Raw genomic sequence first — 22,154 nt, forward strand, 5'->3', positions numbered from 1 at the left:
AATCACGCTTACCACTACACCACCGGCACCGTTAGATTCTGGCATTGAGGATAAATGTTTTATGATACTTGTTGATTTTTTTTTTCAAATTAAAAAAAAAACTTATACAGTTTTCTTTTTCTACGCATTTCAAATTATTGCTTATTGCGTGCTCTCAACTTATAGCGAATTTGTTTTTGATTCTGTTCCAACCTGGATCGGGTATCAAGATTGGGTCTGCTTGTTGCCTTTCAAACGTCAGTGTTAACGTTTGTTTTTGTAACCTATCTCGGGTTGAGGTTCTGGTTCCAACCTGGGTAATAAACAAATTCGTGATTAGTGTTCTAAATATACTTCCACAGTTATTAATTGAGAGCTTTCGATGCCAATACCAATGCATGAATTTGTATATTGTGTGGCAAGCACAATGCACTATATGCCCAGGGAAGTCGAGAATATGTCTAAGCCGAAAGATTCTTTCGACCGAACTAGGAATACCATGCCTTTATTAACTAGGCTATGAGGCTCCTATACTGAAATTTTGCAGTTGGCTTACCAATATAAATTGTGGCATGATTAGTCGATATAACTTTGTTGGTCGTTAACGGATTTTGATAAATGTTTAACGAGTAATGTTTTAACTACAAATGCAAACATTTTACAATAGCTAATTTGGTTTATTGTGCTTCAAGAAATAACAGATTGAAAAAAGGCAGTTGAACAAGAAGCGATTTACTAAAATTTCTGAAAACTTAAAGACTTGGCCAATTAAGTTATAAATAATACTGATAAAACTTGAATACGATGAACCAGCTGCCATAGATTCAGGAATTTTGAAGCTCTTACTGAAAGTTAGAGTTTTTTTAATTTCATGGAGAGACAAAAAATCACGGTTAATATGGGAAGTGGATGTAATGTCGGCCTAAATGGTCTTAATTTGGGCCCATACATAAATTCAGCAATCGACTAAATTTTCAATAGCGACCAAAAGTATCCATTAATACCGTCCTAATAACGCGTTCATCTAGATAAAATTTATAAATAGCAGATTTTTAGCGACGGGCCCAATATTAGATCCTTAGACCAACATTAGAGCCATTTCCCCTATGTTATCGGTTAAATTTATCATTTTACCCAGTGACTTCTTCACCCTACCGATGTTCAGTATGTTGGCGTGTGGTCTAAAGCTGCACCATCAAACAAATCCCCCCTCCCTTTTATTTATAAAACTGCCTACACCCTTGGCGCTGAATTTTTCCTTTGTTGTCTGAAATGTTACCAAAACGACTACGTCAAACGATTTAATTTAAAAACTTCATCACATCTATAGCAAAAATGTTCGGTTCACATAAACGCACCCAAATGTCCGATTCCCATTGATCCTGCATTCCTCCATCCACCATCGATCGCCGGTGTGACGCAAATCTTCGACGCATTCCTACGACGGTTAAGACGACATTGGATTTTCCCGTTCGACTGAAGATAGAAAGCATTTGTGTATAAAAACGAAAGCATTTCACAGGACAGTATCAGTTATCAGCTAGCAATATTCGTACAAACACATCGGTTCGAAATCTCCAAATTATTAAATTTAACAAACAAAAAATGTTGAAGGTTGGTTTAATATTACACCATAGATAATTTAAACATTTCTAAACTCAATCGCAATATTTCAGATCGTTTGCTTGTTCGCTGTTCTCTCCGTTGCATTGGGAAATACTGTCCCGATTCCTCCTAGTGATGTCCCAGTACAGCATGCACATCCGATGCAAGCAATGAAAATCGAAGAACCAGCTACAGCTCCAAAGGAAGAACTTATGGGTGATGCTTCAAATGTGCCCTCAGATGATATGGATAAGGCTGAAACATTCGGTTTTGGATACCACAAACACATCTACGGTGCACCTCGCTACTACGGTTATGGTTATGGTGGATATTATCCATATCACAGGTACAACTACGGTTATCCCCACTATTATTAGCATAATAATTACCAAATAAAAACTATTTATTACACCAATATGTCTCACTTTGTTTGAAAATTTGTTATGAAAGAATGAAGTGAATATAAGAACGCATTTGAAGTAGTTAATAGAATTTGAAATTGTGTCGAGAAAACCCTTGTTTTGACCGGTAACTGCGTAAATTTTTGATGTGAGCAGAGAGAGAGACAGGAATCCGTAGTAAAAAAAAAATACAATTTTACCATTCAAATTACCGTTCACTTATAGTTTCCGTTTATTAGTAAATAATATTTTGAGTTAAATTGAAATACAGTGTAGCTGGACCAGTCAACGTGACTAAAAGGTGGAACGATCAAAAATTGGTCAGCCATGATTAAGTGCACACTGATTATGTTACTGTATAAATGATCAAACTTTATTTCTTCTTGAAGTTCAATTACTACAAAACTCCAGGGTGGGATGTGCTGTCAAATTGCTCTACCGAACATTCATCAATGATATGTAAATAAAATATCCAAAATTTGAGCTATTTTTACTTTATTTTGAGTAGAGCCTTTCACTTGCACTCGTTATTGTTGTCAAAAAAGGAACGAGAGATTCGATAGTTCAGATATAGTTCAGCCCAATAAGTTACTTTTGAGTAAATTGCATATTCTCAAATTTGCGTGAATTAAACTTAATTTTGGGTAGAATATACTTAAGAGTAAGTAAAGTTGTTTGCTGGTGAAAATTGAAACTACTATATGCGATTTACTCAAATTTGGGATATTGGGCTGAACCCGGGAATTGAGGGAAAGGCACTTCATTTTGGGTAGTTTTTTTTTATCTCCGTGTAAGGCTCAGTGAATTTGTCATCTCTTTCGTTCTCCCGCTGTGTGATATCAAACTCCGTCATCCATTTAATCAACCTGAGAATTTGGTGAATTTGATACCAAACATCAACGTTTGACATCAATATTTGACAGCCACCTCCCCTCCCCCCAGCAAAATACAGGTAAATCTTTTGATTACGCTTCCGATTGTCCAAATTCGAACTGTCGGGCTTTATGTTTCACACCTTCCATCGTATTTTGTACAACTGTTGTATCAACCTTATCTGATGCTGAACGTCAATTTTCTTTGAACTGTTTCTCATTTCCAACTGAGTTTTCTTAAGGTTCTGCTTAACGATTGCCAAATATTTTTCAATTAGGTGCAACTCCGGCGAGTTTGAAGGATTTTTGTCCTTGTGTATGACTTGCATGTTGTTGGCGATGAGGTTGGCGGTATACCATTACTGAGCCATTTTTCCGTAGTGACAGGAAGCGAGGTCTGGCCAAAACAGCACTGAACAGCTGTGTTTCTTAAAAGATGCAACAATTGTTTTTGCAAACATTTCTTTTCATAAATAGATTGTTTGACAATGAAAGTTGCTACAAAAATTTCACTTTTCAGCCCGCAGGTGCAAATCGCCTGCCAAACCAAGTATTTTTTCGGGAACTTTGACAAATTTTTCTGACGTGTAAACTCTTGACCTGGGAACGGCTTGAAATCCGCCTTGACGTATATTTCTTCGTTTATTATTGTGTTTGGCATTTCTAACTGGACTCCTCAAAAGTGCGGAATCGTTAATAAAAGTGCGCTTTTACATTGTATCGTTTTGCTATCTTCTGCGCAGTTTTACCAACAATCAATACGAAACTAACGATTTTAAATTGGCTCACTACTTGACTAGCCTCACTACTCACTACTTGACAAACAAACGATTAACGTACCCCATTCTAGTCGAAATTCTGTGACCTAAAAACTTGTTTTGTTTTATCTAGTTCGTTTATTTGGGACCTAAAAGCTATAGCTATAGTATTAAAGTGACAACCCAGGTAACCACACACTTAGAAATTATCGCCGACTTCGGTAATTTTTACCGAAATCTGAACAGCTGAACTTTTCGGTAAAATTTATGCAATTCAATTCAATTGCTTTTCAGCTACTTTGAAACTAAATCTCCACTAAAAAGACAAGATTTGATCATTTAAACAAGGTTGAACATGTTTTGATACTATTTTCAAATTCAAAAGCCTTTAAAATGAAGGTCAAAGTTTTACCGAACGTTCAGCTGTTCTGATTTCGGTAAAATTTACCGAGCACGGAACAAAATCTTAGCGTGCACCAAGCATTAGAATTTGCATTTCATGCATTGCATTGCTGTATATTAACCAAATATACATTATACATGTATATTAAAGATATACATTTAAAACTGTTGTAAATCAGCCTGAAAAAAGCAATTCATATATTCATTTTTGATAGATGCATTTAGAATGCACAATAACCGCAAATCAGAATTTCCAATGCTTATGTTTTTTTGACGTAGAACTACGTCTTTGTCGACTATACTGGGGTGCAAATCAAAAAATATGTGTGGTGAAATAGTGTTAGATTTTGAAAGCTTGTAACTTTGTCATTTATAGATGAACATAAAATCCAAATACGCCAATGGATAGGATATTACCAACAATCAATACGAAACTAACGATTTTAAATTGGCTCACTACTTGACTAGCCTATTGGTCCCAAGCAAATCGATTAACGTACCCCATTCTAGTCGAAATTCTACTACTACACAATGTTTATTTTGATTCGATGTGGAAGTTTGACAGATAAAATGAGGGGTTAGTGGATTTTCCTATGTTTCGAGGGCTGAATCGATTAGCTTGGGACCGAAGAGAGTACCAGAGCTGAGCCAAAAAGTTGAGCACGTTATTTCGGGACCTTCTAGTCTAATTCTAAGATATAACATTACAAATCTGCTGAAATAAATGTTTTTGTTCCAATTTTCTACAAAAACATTTGCAAAATGTACAAATGATAATTTTATCTCTGTTTGCATGAAATAAACGATTTTCCCTAACCCAGTCGTCATAATCTAGTACTTGGTTGTACCATAGAGGTAACTCTAAGACTAGAAGGTCCCGAAATAACGTGCTCAACTTTTTGGCTCAGCTCTGGTACTCTCTTCGGTCCCAAGCTAATCGATTCACCCCTCGAAACATAGGAAAAACCAATAACCCCTCATTTTATCTGTCAAACTTTCATAGCGAATCAAAACAAACATTGCGTAGTACTAGAATTTCGACTAGAATAGGGTACGTTAATCGTTTGCTTGGGACCAATAGGCTACTAAAGTGGTGAGCCAATTTAAAATCGTTAGTTTCGTATTGATTGTTGGTTGTACATCGTTCTGCTTGAATCTGAAAAGATATAAAACAGCGCTGCTGTCATGCCTCTGCTCATTACCGCTTTGGACGGCGTGGCACTTGGTCCGGTGTGATCGCTTTTCACAGTTAGGAATGAGCCTTGGGTCCCGTTTCATTAAACCGAAACGCGGAAAAGTTATATGTGCTAAACCGGTTCATGAGTTGATGGGTCGATAGTTATACCATAGAGGTAACTCTAAGACTAGTAGGTCCCGAAGAAAATCATTATTATTTTTGGCTCACTCAGTACCAGAACAACGGTCCCAAGCAGTCCCAAGCTATTTCACTCACCCCTGCATGTTCTGCATGAATCCACACACCCCTGATGTTATCTGTCAAACTTTCATGGCGAATCAAAACAAACATAGTGTAGTAATAGAATTTCAACTAGAATAGGGTACGTTAATCGTTTGCTTGGGACCAATAGGCTACTAAAGTGGTGAGCCAATTTAAAATCGTTAGTTTCGTATTGATTGTTGGTTATACCTTGTACAGACATACAAAGTTCACTGTTGTACTACCGTTGTACTGCTTTAAGCTAGTACCACAAATTGTACGTTTTGAGGTACTTGATTAAAGGAGTACAACCAACAATCAATACGAAACTAACGATTTTAAATTGGCTTACTACTTGACTTGCCTATTGGTCCCAAGCAAACGATTAACGTACCCTATTCTAGTTGAAATTCTATTACTACACTATGTTTGTTTTGATTCGCTATGAAAGTTTGACAGATAACATCAGGGGTGTGTGGATTCATGCAGAACATGCAGGGGTGAGTGAAATAGCTTGGGACTGCTTGGGACCGTTGTTCTGGTACTGAGTGAGCCAAAAATAATAATGATTTTCTTCGGGACCCAGTGGTCTTAGAGTTACCTCTATGGTATTACCATAGAGGTAACTCTAAGACTAGAAGGTCCCGAAATAACGTGCTCAACTTTTTGGCTCAGCTCTGGTACTCTCTTCGGTCCCAAGCTAATCGATTCACCCCTCGAAACATAGGAAAAACCAATAACCCCTCATTTTATCTGTCAAACTTTCATAGCGAATCAAAACAAACATTGCGTAGTACTAGAATTTCAACTAGAATGGGGTACGTTAATCGTTTGCTTAGGACCAATAGGCTAGTCAAGTAGTGAGCCAATTTCAAATCGTTAGTTTCGTATTGATTGTTGGTATTACTAAGCCGGAGGTTGGCGGGTTCGATTCCCGGTCAGGTCGAGGGAATCTTTCGGGTTGGAAATTTTCTCAACTTCCCTGGGCATAGAGTACCAATGTGCTTGCCACACAATTTACAAATTCATGCATTGGTATTGGCATCGAAAGCTCTCAATTAATAACTGTGGAAGTGCATTTAGAACACTAAGTTGAGAGCACGCAATAAGCTAATATGCGCTAAGCAATAAGCTTGAAATGCGAATAAGAAGAAGAAGATTCTAAATGCTAGACAAATGCAATTCTCAGGCTAGAAAATTTAAAATAAACGGAAAAAAATTGAGGGTGGCGTTGCGTTGACGGCACGCAAAAATCTCACTACAAAGGGCCCCATAAAATCTCTGATCATGCCTTTCTTCGGGAAGTCCTCCGTCCGTGAGTTGATGGTTCGATAGTTAGGGTTCAGGTGTGGGAGCTGCCTCCTTGGTGTTGGTAGCATTGGCACGCAGTACGGAAAATAAACCAAGGAAAAAAAAGGGAGTGAAGACCCGAATAGAAATTGTAATGTAGGAAACATCAGCAGACATCTTCAATACATTAAATTTTAACGTGTATTGCTGTAATCTTAATGTATTCAGACGTCAGTGTGACGTCCAAGTACATAAAAATACATTAGCCTCAAACGTTACATCAGAATCAAACGTCTTGACGATGTAAAATTTGACATCAGAATACATCCAATGACAACAGAACCTAACGTTACATTAGAATCAAACATCATCACGATGTAATTTGTTGCACGCATAAAACATCAGAATACATCCAATGACAACAGAACCTAACGTTACATTAGAATCAAACTTCATCACGATGTAATTTGTTGCACGCATAAAACATCAGAATACATCCAATGACAACAGAACCTAACGTTACATTAGAATCAAACATCATCACGATGTAATTTGTTGCACGCATAAAACATCAGAATACATCCAATGACAACAGAACCTAACGTTACATTAGAATCAAACTTCATCACGATGTAATTTGTTGCACGCATAAAACATCAGAATACATCCAATGACAACAGAACCTAACGTTACATTAGAATCAAACATCATCACGATGTAATTTGTTGCACGCATAAAACATCAGAATACATCCAATGACAACAGAACCTAACGTTACATTAGAATCAAACTTCATCACGATGTAATTTGTTGCACGCATAAAACATCAGAATACATCCAATGACAACCGAAGCTAACGTTACATTAGAATCAAACATCATCACGATGTAATTTGTTGCACGCATAAAACATCAGAATACATCCAACACGCAGAAAAATTTACCGTCGAAACAAAAATATTTGAGGTAAATTTAAACGTAAACTCAGTTTGTTCTGGCCACAAACATAAACTAGGTTGATTTCAAACGTATTCTATGTTTGAATTCATTGATAATAATGTTTAAAACAAAAATAATGTTAAGTTTATTTTAAAAATATTCGTGTTGAAAATAAACGTGAATATTTTTGATTTATTTGAAAACTATATGCGATCAAAAATTAATATGTTTATTTTAAACATGCTTTTCATGTTTAAAATAAACAAACATATTTTGAAATTATTTGGCATTTGAATGCTGAATAAATCAAAATAAAATTGATAGCAAATAAATAGAAATTTCTGCTATTATGGAAAGTCTGTGGATGTTTGGATCCGGGGGGCCGTCGGGGTGGGTGTCCGATCAGATCCAGTTCAGTAAAACCGGTGAAACTTTGTGATATTAGCGTCATTTTTCGTTTCTGACGCTGGTCCTCATACCGGCCTCTTTCTAAGTTTAGTGTTCGGGGATGATCTGCTTTTCTTTCGACGTCGGGTGGGGGGTGAGGATGATATGGGGATCAGCATCAGAAACGACGGATTGACGTTAATATTGTGATGTTCCACCGGTTTTGTCGAGCTTGGAGCACTTGCTTGCGTTGGTTTCCGGACCCTCTACTTTGGTTTCGCCGCTTGCAGGCCGTTTTCGGTTAAGTTTGCCGAATGTAAACAAGAAGGAAAAAAGGACACGCTAAAAATTGATTACCCAGATTATGTATTGTTGAAATAAACATGCTTTTGAATTTAATTTAAACATACATATTTTTGTTGAAAACATGTTTTTAATTTACTTTGAACTATTCATATTTTTATTTAATAAACATATATATTTTTAACTTAAATGAAGAAAATTTGGTTCCGTGAAAATGACAACAGAACCAAACGTTACATTAGAATCAAAGTTCATAACGATGTAAATTGTTGTCCCTCGGTCTCTCGCCGCATGCAAAGTTTGTTTTTCCTGAGTCAGCACTACACGGCGAATGAGAACGACCCAAATTTAAGGTTAGTTCACTCATAAATCGCAAAAAGTGCAGGAACTCAGTTTTGAATTAATTTCCCTCATGTTCCGAATATGAGAAAAGCAAAGATTGGATTCTCTGGATTCTCGTAAATTTTCCTTATTTTAGGGCAGATTTTTGAGGTTTTCCACAGGAAAACATGCGGCAAATTTACTCATCCTGCACTTTTTTCGATATTGAGTACACTGTACTCAAATTTGCGTTGATCTCATTGGCCGTGTACAGTTTTTTTTTTCGCAGTGGGAAAGAAGTTTTGGCATGCCCTGTGGGCAATGTTTATTTGTATGTAAAACAATGCCCTGGTGACGTTACAGTGCAAGAGTTAATTAGTGTTTTAATTGATTATTATCGTTTCAATTGAAAACCGATTTTACTCTTGTTCTGTACGTTAAACATAACGTCGGCTATAGTGTGCTGTACACGCTAACTTGAAAGTACCTATTAATGGTTGAAAAAGACCCATTTTGAAGAAAAGTGGCTTAACTCATTAAATGAGTAAATTTTTACCCATTAATGAGTATCTGTTACCCATTATGAGTAATTGTTAATCATTAATGGGTAACAGATACTCATTAATGGGTAAAATTGTTTAATCATCAATGAGTTAAACCACTTTTCTTCAAAATGGGTCTTTTTTTACTCATTAATGAGTACTTTCAAGTTAGCGTGTATACCGCATCCGTGTATACGAATACACTTACTACCCCTGTTGGGTGGTTTTGCTCCTCCGTTTTTGACAACATTAGAAGGAGAAAAGGAGACAAACTAGTCAAAAGTAGGTAAAAGTGAACTGGCCGTTGGGTACTTTTTTCTTACCGTGTACGAATACAGCACCCCACACGAATAAAGCCCTACAGTAGGGCTTTACACACGAATTGCCGGCGACAAAGTGACGTCATTTGACATTGGGCGACTTAAAGACTGACGTTTTTAAATTGGTGTGTTTTTTTTTTGTCGTGCGCTCAGCCATCTTGTCTGGTTTGTTTATAAACAAACTAGACAAGATGGCTGAGTGCACGGAGCGCACCGCAAATTCCTTCACCCGAGCCGCGAAGGAAAGTAGCAACTTTAACAGTAAGTATTCAAATATTTGTTATATTTAGTGTTATTATTTGTAATTTCTCATCCGGATTTCTCAAGCGGGTCAATTTTGATGTAATTATTTTCAAAAATTGATCCGGTTGAGATAAGCATCCTTGCTGATGCAACGCATCAACAAGGATGTTTAACTCATCAGGATTCCTCCAGCGGATCAATTTTGAAAAATAATGACAAATTCTAACAAACATCCAAAATTTTGATTAATTTGTATTTTTTTTTTTCAGCCGGCTGCTTCCAATAATTCCGGATTGGGACGTGTACGGAAATTGAATAGAGGTAGGTGTTAAACAGTTTTTATTAAGTGTAATTATTTTTAAAAATTGATCCGCTGGAGGAATCTGACTGAGTTAAGCATCCTTACTGATGCAACGCATTAAAAAGGATGTTTAACTCATCCGGATTCCTCCAGCGGATCAATTTTGATGTAACTTTTTTCCAAAAATTGATCCGCTGGAGGAATCCGACGGATTTCATTGACTGATGCAAAGCGTCAACAAGGATGATTAACTCATCCGGATTCCTCCAACGGATCAATTTTGATGTTACTATTTTCCAAAATTGATCCGCTGGAGGAATCCGGCTGAGTTAAGCATCCTTGCTGATGCAACGCATCAACAAGGATGTTTAACTCATCCGGATTCCTCCAGCGGATCAATTTTGAAAAATAATTACAAATTCTAACAAACAGATCCAAAATTTTGATTATTTTGTAATTGTTTTTTTTTTCAGCCGCCTGCTTCCAATAATTCCGGAGGTGTTCGGGAATAGAGGTAAGTATTGAACAATTTGTTATTAAGTGTAATTATTTTTTTTTTTAAATTGATCCGCTGGAGGAATCTGGCTGAGTTAAGCATCCTTATTGTAAGGATGTTTAACTCATCCGGATTCCTCCAGCGGATCAATTTTGATGTATTTTTTTTTTCCAAAAATTGATCCGCTGGAGGAATCCGGCGGATTTAATTGACTGATGCAAAGCATCAACAAGGATGATTAACTCATCCGGATTCCTCCAACGGATCAATTTTGATGTAACTATTTTCCAAAAATTGATCCGCTGGAGGAATCCGGCGGATTTAATTGACTGATGCAAAGCATCAACAAGGATGATTAACTCATCCGGATTCCTCCAACGGATCAATTTTGATGTAACTATTTTCCAAAATTGATCCGCAGGAGGAATCCGGCTGAGTTAAGCATCCTTACTGATGTAACGCATTCCGATACCGGATCCCGATGTTTATGTTTAAGTTAAAGTTTTATTATAGTTAAGTAAAATTTAAAGTTAAGTTAAATTAAGTATGTAACAACTAAATTTAAGTTAAAATTATGTTAAAGTAAAAGTTATGTTGATGGTAAGATAAACTTATGTTAAAGTAAAAGTTAAAATTTATTTAAAGTTACGTTAAAGGTAAGTTAGAGTTAAGTTAAGGTTACGTTTAAGTTAAGTTAAAGTTATGTTTAAGTTAAGATAAAGTAAAGTTAAAGTTATGTGTAAGATAAAGTTAAGTTCAAGTTATGTTAAAGTTAAAGTTAAGTTATAATTAAGTTTAACTTATGTTAAGGTAGAGTTAAAGTTAATTTAAAGTTTTGTGAAATTTATGTTAAAGTAAGTTTAAAGTTAAGTTAAAGTTATGTAAGAGAAAAAGTTATGTTATAGTTATTTTAAAGGAAAGATAAAGTTTTGTTAAACTTAAGTTAAAGTTATCCCTAATAAACGGATACCATACACTAACGATGTCATAGATGGTACGACCATACCGCATAAAGTTGGGATGATATCCCGAATTGGTGGTTAGGCGCTTCTTATGGTTATTGTTTATGCGGGATGTTAAAGTTAATTTAAAGGTAATTTAAAGGTAAGTGAAAGTTTTGTTGGTGGGCGTTGGCCAAATTTGGATTTTTCAGATATAATCCTAAATAGGACCTAGATTATTTAATACTCTAGTAACCTCAAGTCCGTGCTCTGTCACAATGTTTCATTGTGATTAATCAACACTCAAAGGGGTAAAATATCAAATTTAGGGTGAATTTGAAATAAAGGGAACTTGGAGTGTAGAGCGCACTGCCCACTGGACGATTCTGAAGCCTGGCGAAGTGAGTGGGGTATGGGTTTATTTGATTGAACGTCATTTCCAATGTATATATTGATACATTCAAACCATTGGCATTTGAGATAAGACAGAGATAGGATGCGGAGGGCCCGCTTAGGGGAAGCGTAACCCATGTTATGGTTTCCATTTATTAAATAGTTCAGATAGGCTGGAAATGACAGGTTCATAGTGAGAAAATGTACCATATGGGGCCCGTTCACTGATCAAAATCAGATTCACATCGTCAGACCCTGCCCAAGAATAAGGGGATTGACGATGTCTTGTCAAGTTTTATTTTGAATTTGCGTTTTGCATTTAATACTCTAGTAAATCTCGCGTCCGTGCTCATTCACAACAGTGTGAGGTGTCAATGCTCACTGGGTCATATGTCTTAGACCAGTTCCAGATTAGTTTGCTATTAATATCTTCTGCATCGCAGTTCGCGATAGATTCCTAAATATGGGTTCTCTTTTCCGACCATAATAGTGTGAGGGAAGGGGGTGAGTTCTGGATCAACAATGGAAGGGGGCCCATCGGTTTTTGTGGGCAAACCGTCCAAAGCCCATTCCTCACAGATCGGGGGCTGCTCACGCAGACCAACACCATCTTCGTGTAGGTGGAAGTTTTCCCTATCCGATGATGGTGTTGGTTTGCGTGGGTGGCCTTCGCTTTGTGAGTGGGGGGCTTTGGAGCGGTTTGTTTACAAATGCTGATGGGCCCTTTTCTATTGTTGATCCAGAGTTAAACGTTCGATATGAGAGCGACTAGGGCAAATAAATAGGGAAGACAACACCATGACCCAAATAAGTAACCAATGCATGCGGCTCACACTTAACTTGTTCTATTTCTTTCTTTCTTCCTATCATGTACTAATATTAACTGCCTGAGGACAAATGGGAACACGACCAGAAACCAGAAACGAACAAGAAAAGAAGAATTAAACTTGCACCGGCAAGAGGAAGCAGACAGAAAGGATCATGCCGGTTGGAGACAGCCAATGTATACTGGACGAAGCTTGTATCCAGGAAAAGTTGTATGTGCAGGAAACCGTAAGTAGGATAAGAATCGTAAAAGGTGTGTGCTTGCTTGATAAGATCCTAACTTTACTTTAAATACACGGTAGGAATCGAATATCCATTTATGATTAAGGTTTTGCCCATTTGTCAGTGGGAGTGGCAATAGTCATTGATGAGTGATTTATCGTACCCATTTATTAGTAACTGTTTGCAGCTAATGATTAATTGATTTACCTATTTTAGAATTACCTATACTTCACATCAGAACCTCATTTCCTTCAATTACTACTCCGTCGCAGCACACACCTTATATGGATCGCTAACCTTTATTTAGTTTCAGCATTTTCGACATTATAATCAAAAGGTGAGTTTTAAAAGTATAATTACCATGCATATAGATAAGTTAATGTACCAGAACCTGGACGGACACGAGCCTACCCAGGGGAGGACCCGGATACGACCACCCATGTGTGTCTAGAGTATCGCACGAGCTGACGAGTGCAACGGGAAGGACAGTAGGTGTATAGACTAGGGGGTTGGTCCCTAGATAAGCCTTCTTAGCGGAAGGCACAGCCTATGCACTGAACAATTACAATTACAATTAAAGGTAAGTGAAAGTTTTGTTAGAGGTAAGTTAAAGTTATGTTAAAGGTAAGTTAAAGCTAAGTTAAAGTTATGTTAAACTTAAGTTAAATTTGTGTTATACGTAAGTTAATGCTAAGTTAAAGTTATGCTAAAAATAAATTAAATTTATGTTAAATTTGGTAAAATTTAGGTTTTGCTAAAATTATGTTCAAGTAAAGTTAACGTTAAGTTTAAGTTAATTTAAAGTTAAAGTAAAGTTTAAGTTATTTTTAAGTTAAAGTTAAGTCTAGATTATTTTAGAGTTAAAGTTAAGTTTAAGTTATTTTAAAGTTTAAGTTAAGTTAAAGTTATGCTGAAGGTAAGTTAAAGTTAAGTTGAAGTTATGTTAAAGGTATGTTAAAGTAATTTTAAAGTTAAAGTTATGTTAAAATTAAGATAAAGTTGTGTTATAGGTAAGTTAAAGCTATCTTAAAATTAAAGTTATGCTAAAAAGAAATTAAATTTATGTTAGATTTGGTAAAATTTAGGTTAAAGTTTTGTTAAAGTTAGGTTCAAGTAAAGTTTAGGTTAAGTTAAAGTTATTTTAAAGTTAAAGTTAAGTTTTAGTTATTTTAAATTTAAAGTTAAGTTCAAGTTATTTTATAGTAAAGTTAAGTTAAATTAATGTTAAAGATAAGTTAAAGTTACGTTAAACTTGTGTCAAAGTTAAGTTAAAGTAATTTTAAAGTTAAAGTTATGTTAGAGCTTAGTTAATGTTATGGTAATCTTTATTTAAAGTTATGTTATAGGTAAGGTAAAGTTAAGCAAAAAATAAATTAAATTTATGTTATATTTGATTAAATTTAAGTTAAAGTTTTGCTAATATTATGTTAAAGTAAAGTTAAAGTTAAGTTTAAGTTATTGTTAAGTTAAAGTTATTTTAGCTTAGCTTAGCTTAGCTTAGTCTGACTGCACGTATCGATAGTTGCACTCCGTGATTGATCTAAACCAGTGAAATTGTACAAAGATTGTTAAGTTAAAGTTATTTTAAAGTTAAAGTTAAGTTTAAGTTATTTTAAAGTTAATTTTTTGTTAAAGTTAAGTTTAAGTTATTTTAAAGTTAAAGTTATGTTAAACTAAAGTTAAAGTTCTGTGATAGGTAAGTTAAAGTTAAGTTGAAGTTAAATTAACGTTAAGTTAAAGTTACGTTAAAGTTAAGTTAACGTTATGTTATGTTATGTTAAGTAGAAGTTAACTTAAAGTTAAGTTTAAGTTAAAGTTAAAGTTAAAATAATTTTGAAGTTAACGTAATGTTCAAGGTAAAGTTAGGTGAAAGCTAAGTTAAAATTAAGTTAAAGTTATGTCAAAATTAAATTAGAGTTATGTTTATGCTTAAGTTAAGTTAAAGTTCAGTTAATGTTAGGATAAAGATATGTTGAATTTAAGTTAAAATCGAGGGGGGCGACTCTATCTACGATGCAGAAAAGATTGTGTTTTGCTGTGGCTAGCTGTACGCACGCTGAGTAGATAGAAGGAAGATTTATGTCGATTTTGAAGATTTCCTGCAAAAAGATGAAGCACGATGCAAATAGATGCGAGAAATGAAAGATGATTTTTCGAAGATTGATTCGCTAGTGTGAGATTTTTTGAGCATCTAGAATTGAGATTCAGATGTGTCGCCCCCCTCGGTTAAAATTACGTAAAGGTTATGTTAAAGTTTAATTAAAGTTAAGTTAGAGATATGTTAAGTTTATGTTAGGTTAAGTTCAAGTTATGTTAATGTTAAAGTTATTTTAAATTTAAGATTAAATTTAAAGTTAAGTTATAGTTCAGTTAATGTTAGGTTAAAGTTATGTTAAATTTAAGTCAAAATTAATTTAAGGTTTTGTTAAACTTTAGTTCAAGTTAAGTTAAAGTTATGTTAATGATAAGTTAAAGTTATTATAAAGTTTAAGTTAAGTTAAAGATCTGTTTAGTTCATGTTAGGTTATAGTTAAGTTCAAGTTATGTTAATGGTAAACTTATTTTAAATTTAAGATAAAATTTAAAGTTAATTAAAGTTAAGTTAATGTTAGGTTAAAGTTCTGTTAAATTTAAGTTAAAATTAATTGAAGGTTATGTTAAAGTTTAGTTCAAGTTCAGTTAAAGTTATGTTAAAGTTAAGTTAAAGTTATTATAAAGTTAAAGTCAAGTTAAAGATGTGTTAAGTTAATATTACATTAAAGTTAAATTAAAGTTATGTTAAATTTAAGTTAAAATTTAGTTAACAACAACGTTTAAGTTAAGTTAAAATTTGGTTAAAGTTATGTTAAAGTTAAAAATAAGTTAAAGTTTGTTAAAGTTAAGTTAAAGTAAAGTTAAAATTACGTTAGAGTGAAGTTAAAATTAAAATGATTTTAAAATTAAAGTAATGTTCAAGGTTAAGCTATGCGAAAGCTAAGTTAAAATTAAGTTAAAGTTATGTCAAAATTATGTGAGAGTTATATTAATGCTAAAGTTAATTTAAAGTTAAGTTAATGTTAGGTTAAAGTTATGTTAAAGTTATGTTAAAGATAAGTTAAAATTAAATTAATGTTATGTTAAAGTTAAGTAAAAAAAGGTTAAGTTTAGTTAAAGAGAAGTTAAAGTTAAGTTAAAGATGAGTTAAAGTTAAGGTTAAGTTATGATAAAGTTAAATTAAAGTTAAGTTAAGGTTAAATTAAAGATAAGTTAAAGTTAAGTTAACGCTAAGTTAAAGTTAAGTTAAAGTTAATGCTAAGTTAAGTTAAGTTAACGTTAACGTTATCTTAAAGTTATGTTACAGATAAGTTAAAATTACGTTAGAGTGAAGTTAAAATTAAAATGATTTTAAAATTAAAGTAATGTTCAAGGTTAAGCTATGCGAAAGCTAAGTTAAAATTAAGTTAAAGTTATGTCAAAATTATGTGAGAGTTATATTAATGCTAAAGTTAATTTAAAGTTAAGTTAATGTTAGGTTAAAGTTATGTTAAAGTTATGTTAAAGTTATGTTAAAGTTAAGTTAAAATTAAATTAATGTTATGTTAAAGTTAAGTAAAAAAAGGTTAAGTTTAGTTAAAGAGAAGTTAAAGTTAAGTTAAAGATGAGTTAAAGTTAAGGTTAAGTTATGATAAAGTTAAATTAAAGTTAAGTTAAGATTAAGTTAAAGATAAGTTAAAGTTAAGTTAACGCTAAGTTAAAGTTAATGCTAAGTTAAGTTAAGTTAACGTTAACGTTATCTTAAAGTTATGTTACAGATAAGTTAAAGTTATGTTATGTTATGCTCAAGTTAACCCGAAAAAAAATAACAACAAAAATACATTAAAAAACAATGTAACAATAAGACGAAAATTATTGTTTTAACAATGATTTATATTGTTACGTCTACAATAAATTTACCTTGATTTATGTTGTACAAAACAGTAAATTTCATGGTAAATGGAAAATTTACAATAAAAAAGGGGGGTTGTTAAGTATCTTAACAATGAAATTTTCGTGATTTTCCCATATAATTTTTTTTTCAATAACATAATATATTATTGTTATTTTACTGTTGGTTGGCGAATTTATTGATTAAAAAAATAACAGTGTACTTTAGAGTGTATGTGTTGGCTTGACAGATCTACTTTATCGATTTTAAAAATAAATCGACAAAATAAAACATTGCCCCGGGAAGGGAAGGGGGTGGCATGTCTGTTATGGGTGGTCCTTTTTTTTTACTGGTTATGGATCGAGATTCGATCCGGAACTTGTGAGAAATACATGCCAACTCCCCTGCGCTCGATATCCCTAGGTCACGTCTCCTTGGGGGTTGAGCGCCGTTGATAAGTTAATGCATTCGACTGGAGAGAATCGCCCATGAAATATGCTTCCACCTCGAGGGGGGCGACACATCTAAATCTCAATTCTAGATGATCAAAAAATCTTATACTAGCGAATCAATCTTCGAAAAATCATCTTTCATTTTTCCCATCTACTTGCATCGTGCTTCATCTTTTTGCAGGAAATCTTCAAAATCGACATAAATCTTCCTTCTATCTACTCAGCGTGCGTGCAGCTAGCCACAGTAAAACACAATCTTTTCTGCATCGTAGATAGAGTCGTCCCCCTCGTTCCACCTGAGAGTTCCTTTCTGACATCTTCAAGTGGTGGAGTTTTTTATTATTATTGTATGATTATTCCCTAATAAAAAATAACCATAAACGAACGATAACCCAAATCATTGAACTATTTCACAAATGGTTTGGATGATACCCAGAACACGTCGTTAAGCAAATTAACCATACAATTTTTATTAGGGTTGACTGCACGGAAAAGGTGATAAGATATGAGCGGACGCGGACTGCCTGATTTTGAGCCAAACGAACTGTCAAAGCCAGAGCCATACGAGCAGCGCCTATCTTAGTTACATTGGCAGTGTTGCTGACCCTCTCATAGTCCGCATGCTTCAATCAGATTTATTTTTATTGTTCGTGAAGTAACCCACAATGAAAATACACCAATATTTAATGTAACAACAATTTTTATTGTAATAGAGTTGTTCATTATTGTTCATGATCGAATCATGTTAACAATAAAATAAATGAAAAATACGATAAAAATCATTGTAACAACATTTTATTATGTACATTCATTGTACAGCTAGGTAGCAGTTTTGCCGTTTTCGGAAGAGTACAACATTATAACAATCATTTTTATTGTCGACAATAAATATGAATGTTAGAGCATTGTTTCCACTGAAAATTTCACTGTAATTTTTTTTTCGGGAAGTTAAAGTTGAAGTAATGTTCAAGGTAAAGTTATGTGAAAGCTAAGTTAAAATTAAGTTAAAGTTATGTTAAAATTAATTTAGAGTTATGTTAATGCTTAAGTTAAGTTAAAGTTCAGTTAATGTTAGATTAAAGTTATGTTAAATTTAAGTTAAAATTACGTTAAGGTTATGTTAAAGTTTAGTTAAATTTATGTTAAAGCTAAAGTGAAGTTAAAGATATGGTTAGTTGATGTTAGGTTAAAGTTATGTTAAAATTTAAATTATAATAAATTTCAGTTAAAATTAAGTTAAGGTTATGTTAAAGTTTAGTTAAAGTTAAGTAAAAGTTATGTTAAATTTTCCTAAAAATCTGCAAATTACTTAGACGATCTTCGAACTTCCCTGAAGTTCTGTGTACTCCCTGAAGGTCTGTGAATTTCTCTGAAGATCTTCGAACTACCCTGAAGCATTAAAATATTAAAAATTTCTCTAAAAGTCTACAAAACTTTCCTGAATTTCTGCAATTTTTTTCTGAAGCAATAAAAATTTATCTGAAGACCTCCTTTAAGTTCTGCAAATTTCTCTGAGGATCAACAATCTTCCCTGAAATTCAGTATTTTTCCCTGACGTTCTGCCAATTTGCCTAAAGCTCTGTGAACTGCCTGAAGTACTGAAAATAACTCTTAGATGTACGAGGATCTTTAAATTTATGTGATCTTCCCTGAAGTTCTGTGAGTTTATCTAAAGTTCTGCGAACTTCTCTGAAATTCTGTTCTATAAATTTCCCTTAGGAACTAAAAAATTATCTTTAAATTTACGAACATCACTGTAGTTCTGTTAATTTCTCTGAAGATCTTCAAACTTCCCTGAAGATCTGTGAACATCCATAAAGAAGGGGTTATTTCTCGAAACGACGACAAACATTACTGTAGTGCTGTAAATTACTCAGAAGATCTACGAACTTCCCTGATTTTCTTTTGATTTCTCTAAAGATTTCAGTTTTTTAAAACTTCTCTGAAGTTTTTTTTTTTAATTTCCCTAAAGTTCTGCTAGTTTCTCTGAAGATCTACGACCTTCGGTGTAGTAAGATCTTCATAACAATTTCCGATTATTCTACGTTCTGAAGAAATTTTCAAACGACTTCAATTCGATTTTTTATCAGATGTTGGTCCTCAGAATAATTCCTGATCAACTTGACCTCTTCGAAAAATATCTCAAGATTTTAATTTCTAATCCTTATCAACCTGACCACTTCGAATATTTTCTAAATTACTTTATTTGAATTTCTGATCAGTTGTAGGTCTTCAAAACAATTCCTGCTTATTTTGATCTCTTGTAGTAATATCCGAAAAGTTTCGATTGATTTATTGATCAGTTGTAGGTTCTCAGAATAATACCTGATCAATTTAAACTTTTCAAAGAATATCAAAAGGACATCGTTTGAATTTCTGTTCAGTTGTAGGTCTTCAGAATAATTATTAACTTAAATTAAATTAAATCTGGTATTTTTCTGATGTTTATAGAACTACCAACAATCAATACGAAACTAACGATTTTAAATTGGCTCACCACTTTAGTAGCCTATTGGTCCCAAGCAAACGATTAACGTACCCTATTCTAGTTGAAATTCTATTACTACACTATGTTTGTTTTGATTCGCTATGAAAGTTTGACAGATAACATCAGGGGTGTATGGATTCATGCAGAACATGCAGGGGTGAGTGAAATAGCTTGGGACTGCTTGGGACCGTTGTTCTGGTACTGAGTGAGCCAAAAATAATAATGATTTTCTTCGGGACCCAGTGGTCTTAGAGTTACCTCTATGGAACTACCCTGAAGTTCTAGTAGTTCTTCTAACTAACCTTAAAATGTACATTTACCCCTATACCGCTATGCCGCTGTCCTGGTGTCATTGGGTTCGGCCATTTACCTGGCTCGTAGACATTTCAAAGACAACAATGTCTGCATGATGTTTATACATCGGTTCAAACTATGCGTATTGATAAGTTTTCTGAAAAGATTTGGATCTAGGTGCATAGTTTGCTTTGATAGTCTTTCAGTTTCTCTAGCATTCTCTAGTCTTAGCTCATCTAAATATTTATTGCAAAATCCCTGGATTAATCTTCAATTTGGCTTTGTTTTCTTGTTTATTTTCTATCGTTCTATGTTCTGCAACCGAGTGGCAACCACTTACGCTAGGGAGGCAATTGAACACCTAGACCTGGACTCATCAACTCAAGGGCCAGGATCCACGGCTGTGCTTCTTTTCGAAGGAAGGCATGACACCACCAAAGCAACCAAGGAAGTCATCAATCCCCACCAACTGACGAGTTTCGTTTGTGGTTCGACACATGGACGGAGCATTTGTGTTTTGCTAAATTTTGCAAATTATTGGGGAATTTCCCTAAAGTTTCACGCGGCCACCAGTTTTCACTCTTCCACAGGCCTTAAGGGTAACCCACATTAGATCTGCTTGCGTTGCGTTGTCGTAAATTTTATAGTTAGACAATATATTTAGCTGTCACTTTGCTGCATCGCTCCAGATCCGGATCTAATGTGGGTGGCCCTGTAGATTTGGAAACTTGATTATGTAAACACTAGGCATCTTTGTCTGGTAGTTCGTTCAAAAATGATACAACAATCGTCAAGCTCGCTGTAACGTCACCTAGTGCCTCGTCACCTACAAATTGGCGCCTATGTCAGTGGTCTAATAACTCTTAGCGCGCTAATGGCATAGTTCCCCTGCCGCATAGAGAGTTACCACAATGACATTAGGTTAGCTAAGGTCAGTTAACTGACTGGTGGGAAACGGGAGCTTACGCAATGGCTATTCTGTATGCATTTAAGAGATAGTCTACCAGAATGGATGATTTTTTTTGTACAATTTTATGTTTTCTGATTGTGCAAAACATGAGAATTAACTTTTCCAATGCTTTCAATTGTACAAAGCATTAGTGCTAGAAACATGATCTTGTAAACACTACACACCTTAACTGTTAGTTTGATTAAAAAATGCTGCAACAATCGTCAAGCTCGCTGTAATGTCACCAAGTGCCTCGTCACCTACAAATTGGCGCCTATGTCAGTGGTCTAATAACTCTTAGCGCGCTAATGGCATAGTTCCCCTGCCGCATAGAGAGTTGCCGCAATGACATTAGGTTAGCTAAGGTCAGTTAACTGACTGGTGGGAAACGGGAGCTTCAGCATTGACAGTTATGTACGCATTTTTATGATGTTATCTAACAACAATGGTGTGTAGTGTTTACACGATTATGTTACTAACTCTAATGTGTTGTAAATATAATTGAAAGCATTTGAAAAGTAAGATTCTAGTGGTTATACTACTTAAAACATAAGTAAACATCTACATTTTAAAACATTCAAACAACGTTTACTTTAAACGTTTTGTACATCTGAAAACATCAGAGAACAACAAACAGGAAGTACAATTGAAAACATCCGAACAACGTTTAGTTCTAACGTTGTGTACATCCGAAAACATCCAAAAAACGTTTGGTTCTAGCATCGGGAAACATCTACATAAGAAAACATTAGAATACATTTACATATAAAAACATCCGAACAACGTTTAGTTCTAACGTTTTTTACATCCGAAAACATCCAAAAACGTTTGGTTCTAACATCAGGAAACTTCTACATTAAAAAACATCAGAAAACATTTACATATAAAAACATTTAAACAACGTTTAGTTCTAACGTTTTTTACATCCGAGAACATCCGAAAACGTTTGGTTCTAACATCGGGAAACATCTACATTAGAAAACATCAGAAAACGTTTACATATAAAAACATCCGAACAACGTTTAGTTCTAACGTAATGTACATCAGAAAACATCCTTAAAACGTTTGGTTCTAATGTCAAGAGATTGAA

General features: G+C 34.2%; 1 long non-coding RNA gene across 1 annotated transcript; it reads left to right on the forward strand.

Annotated features, from left to right (window-relative positions):
- Nucleotides 1-9,669: 9,669 nt before the first annotated feature.
- Nucleotides 9,670-22,154, forward strand: LOC135698013 (uncharacterized). The gene is made up of 4 exons (XR_010517454.1): nt 9,670-9,817; nt 10,069-10,120; nt 10,574-10,614; nt 20,442-22,154. It is a non-coding gene; the product is annotated as an uncharacterized LOC135698013 (long non-coding RNA).

This window comes from Ochlerotatus camptorhynchus, unplaced genomic scaffold (assembly GCF_037179485.1).
Source record: "Ochlerotatus camptorhynchus isolate MF236.1 unplaced genomic scaffold, CSIRO-AGI_Acam_v1.1 ptg000008l, whole genome shotgun sequence".
Classification (NCBI taxonomy): Eukaryota; Metazoa; Arthropoda; class Insecta; order Diptera; family Culicidae; genus Ochlerotatus; species Ochlerotatus camptorhynchus.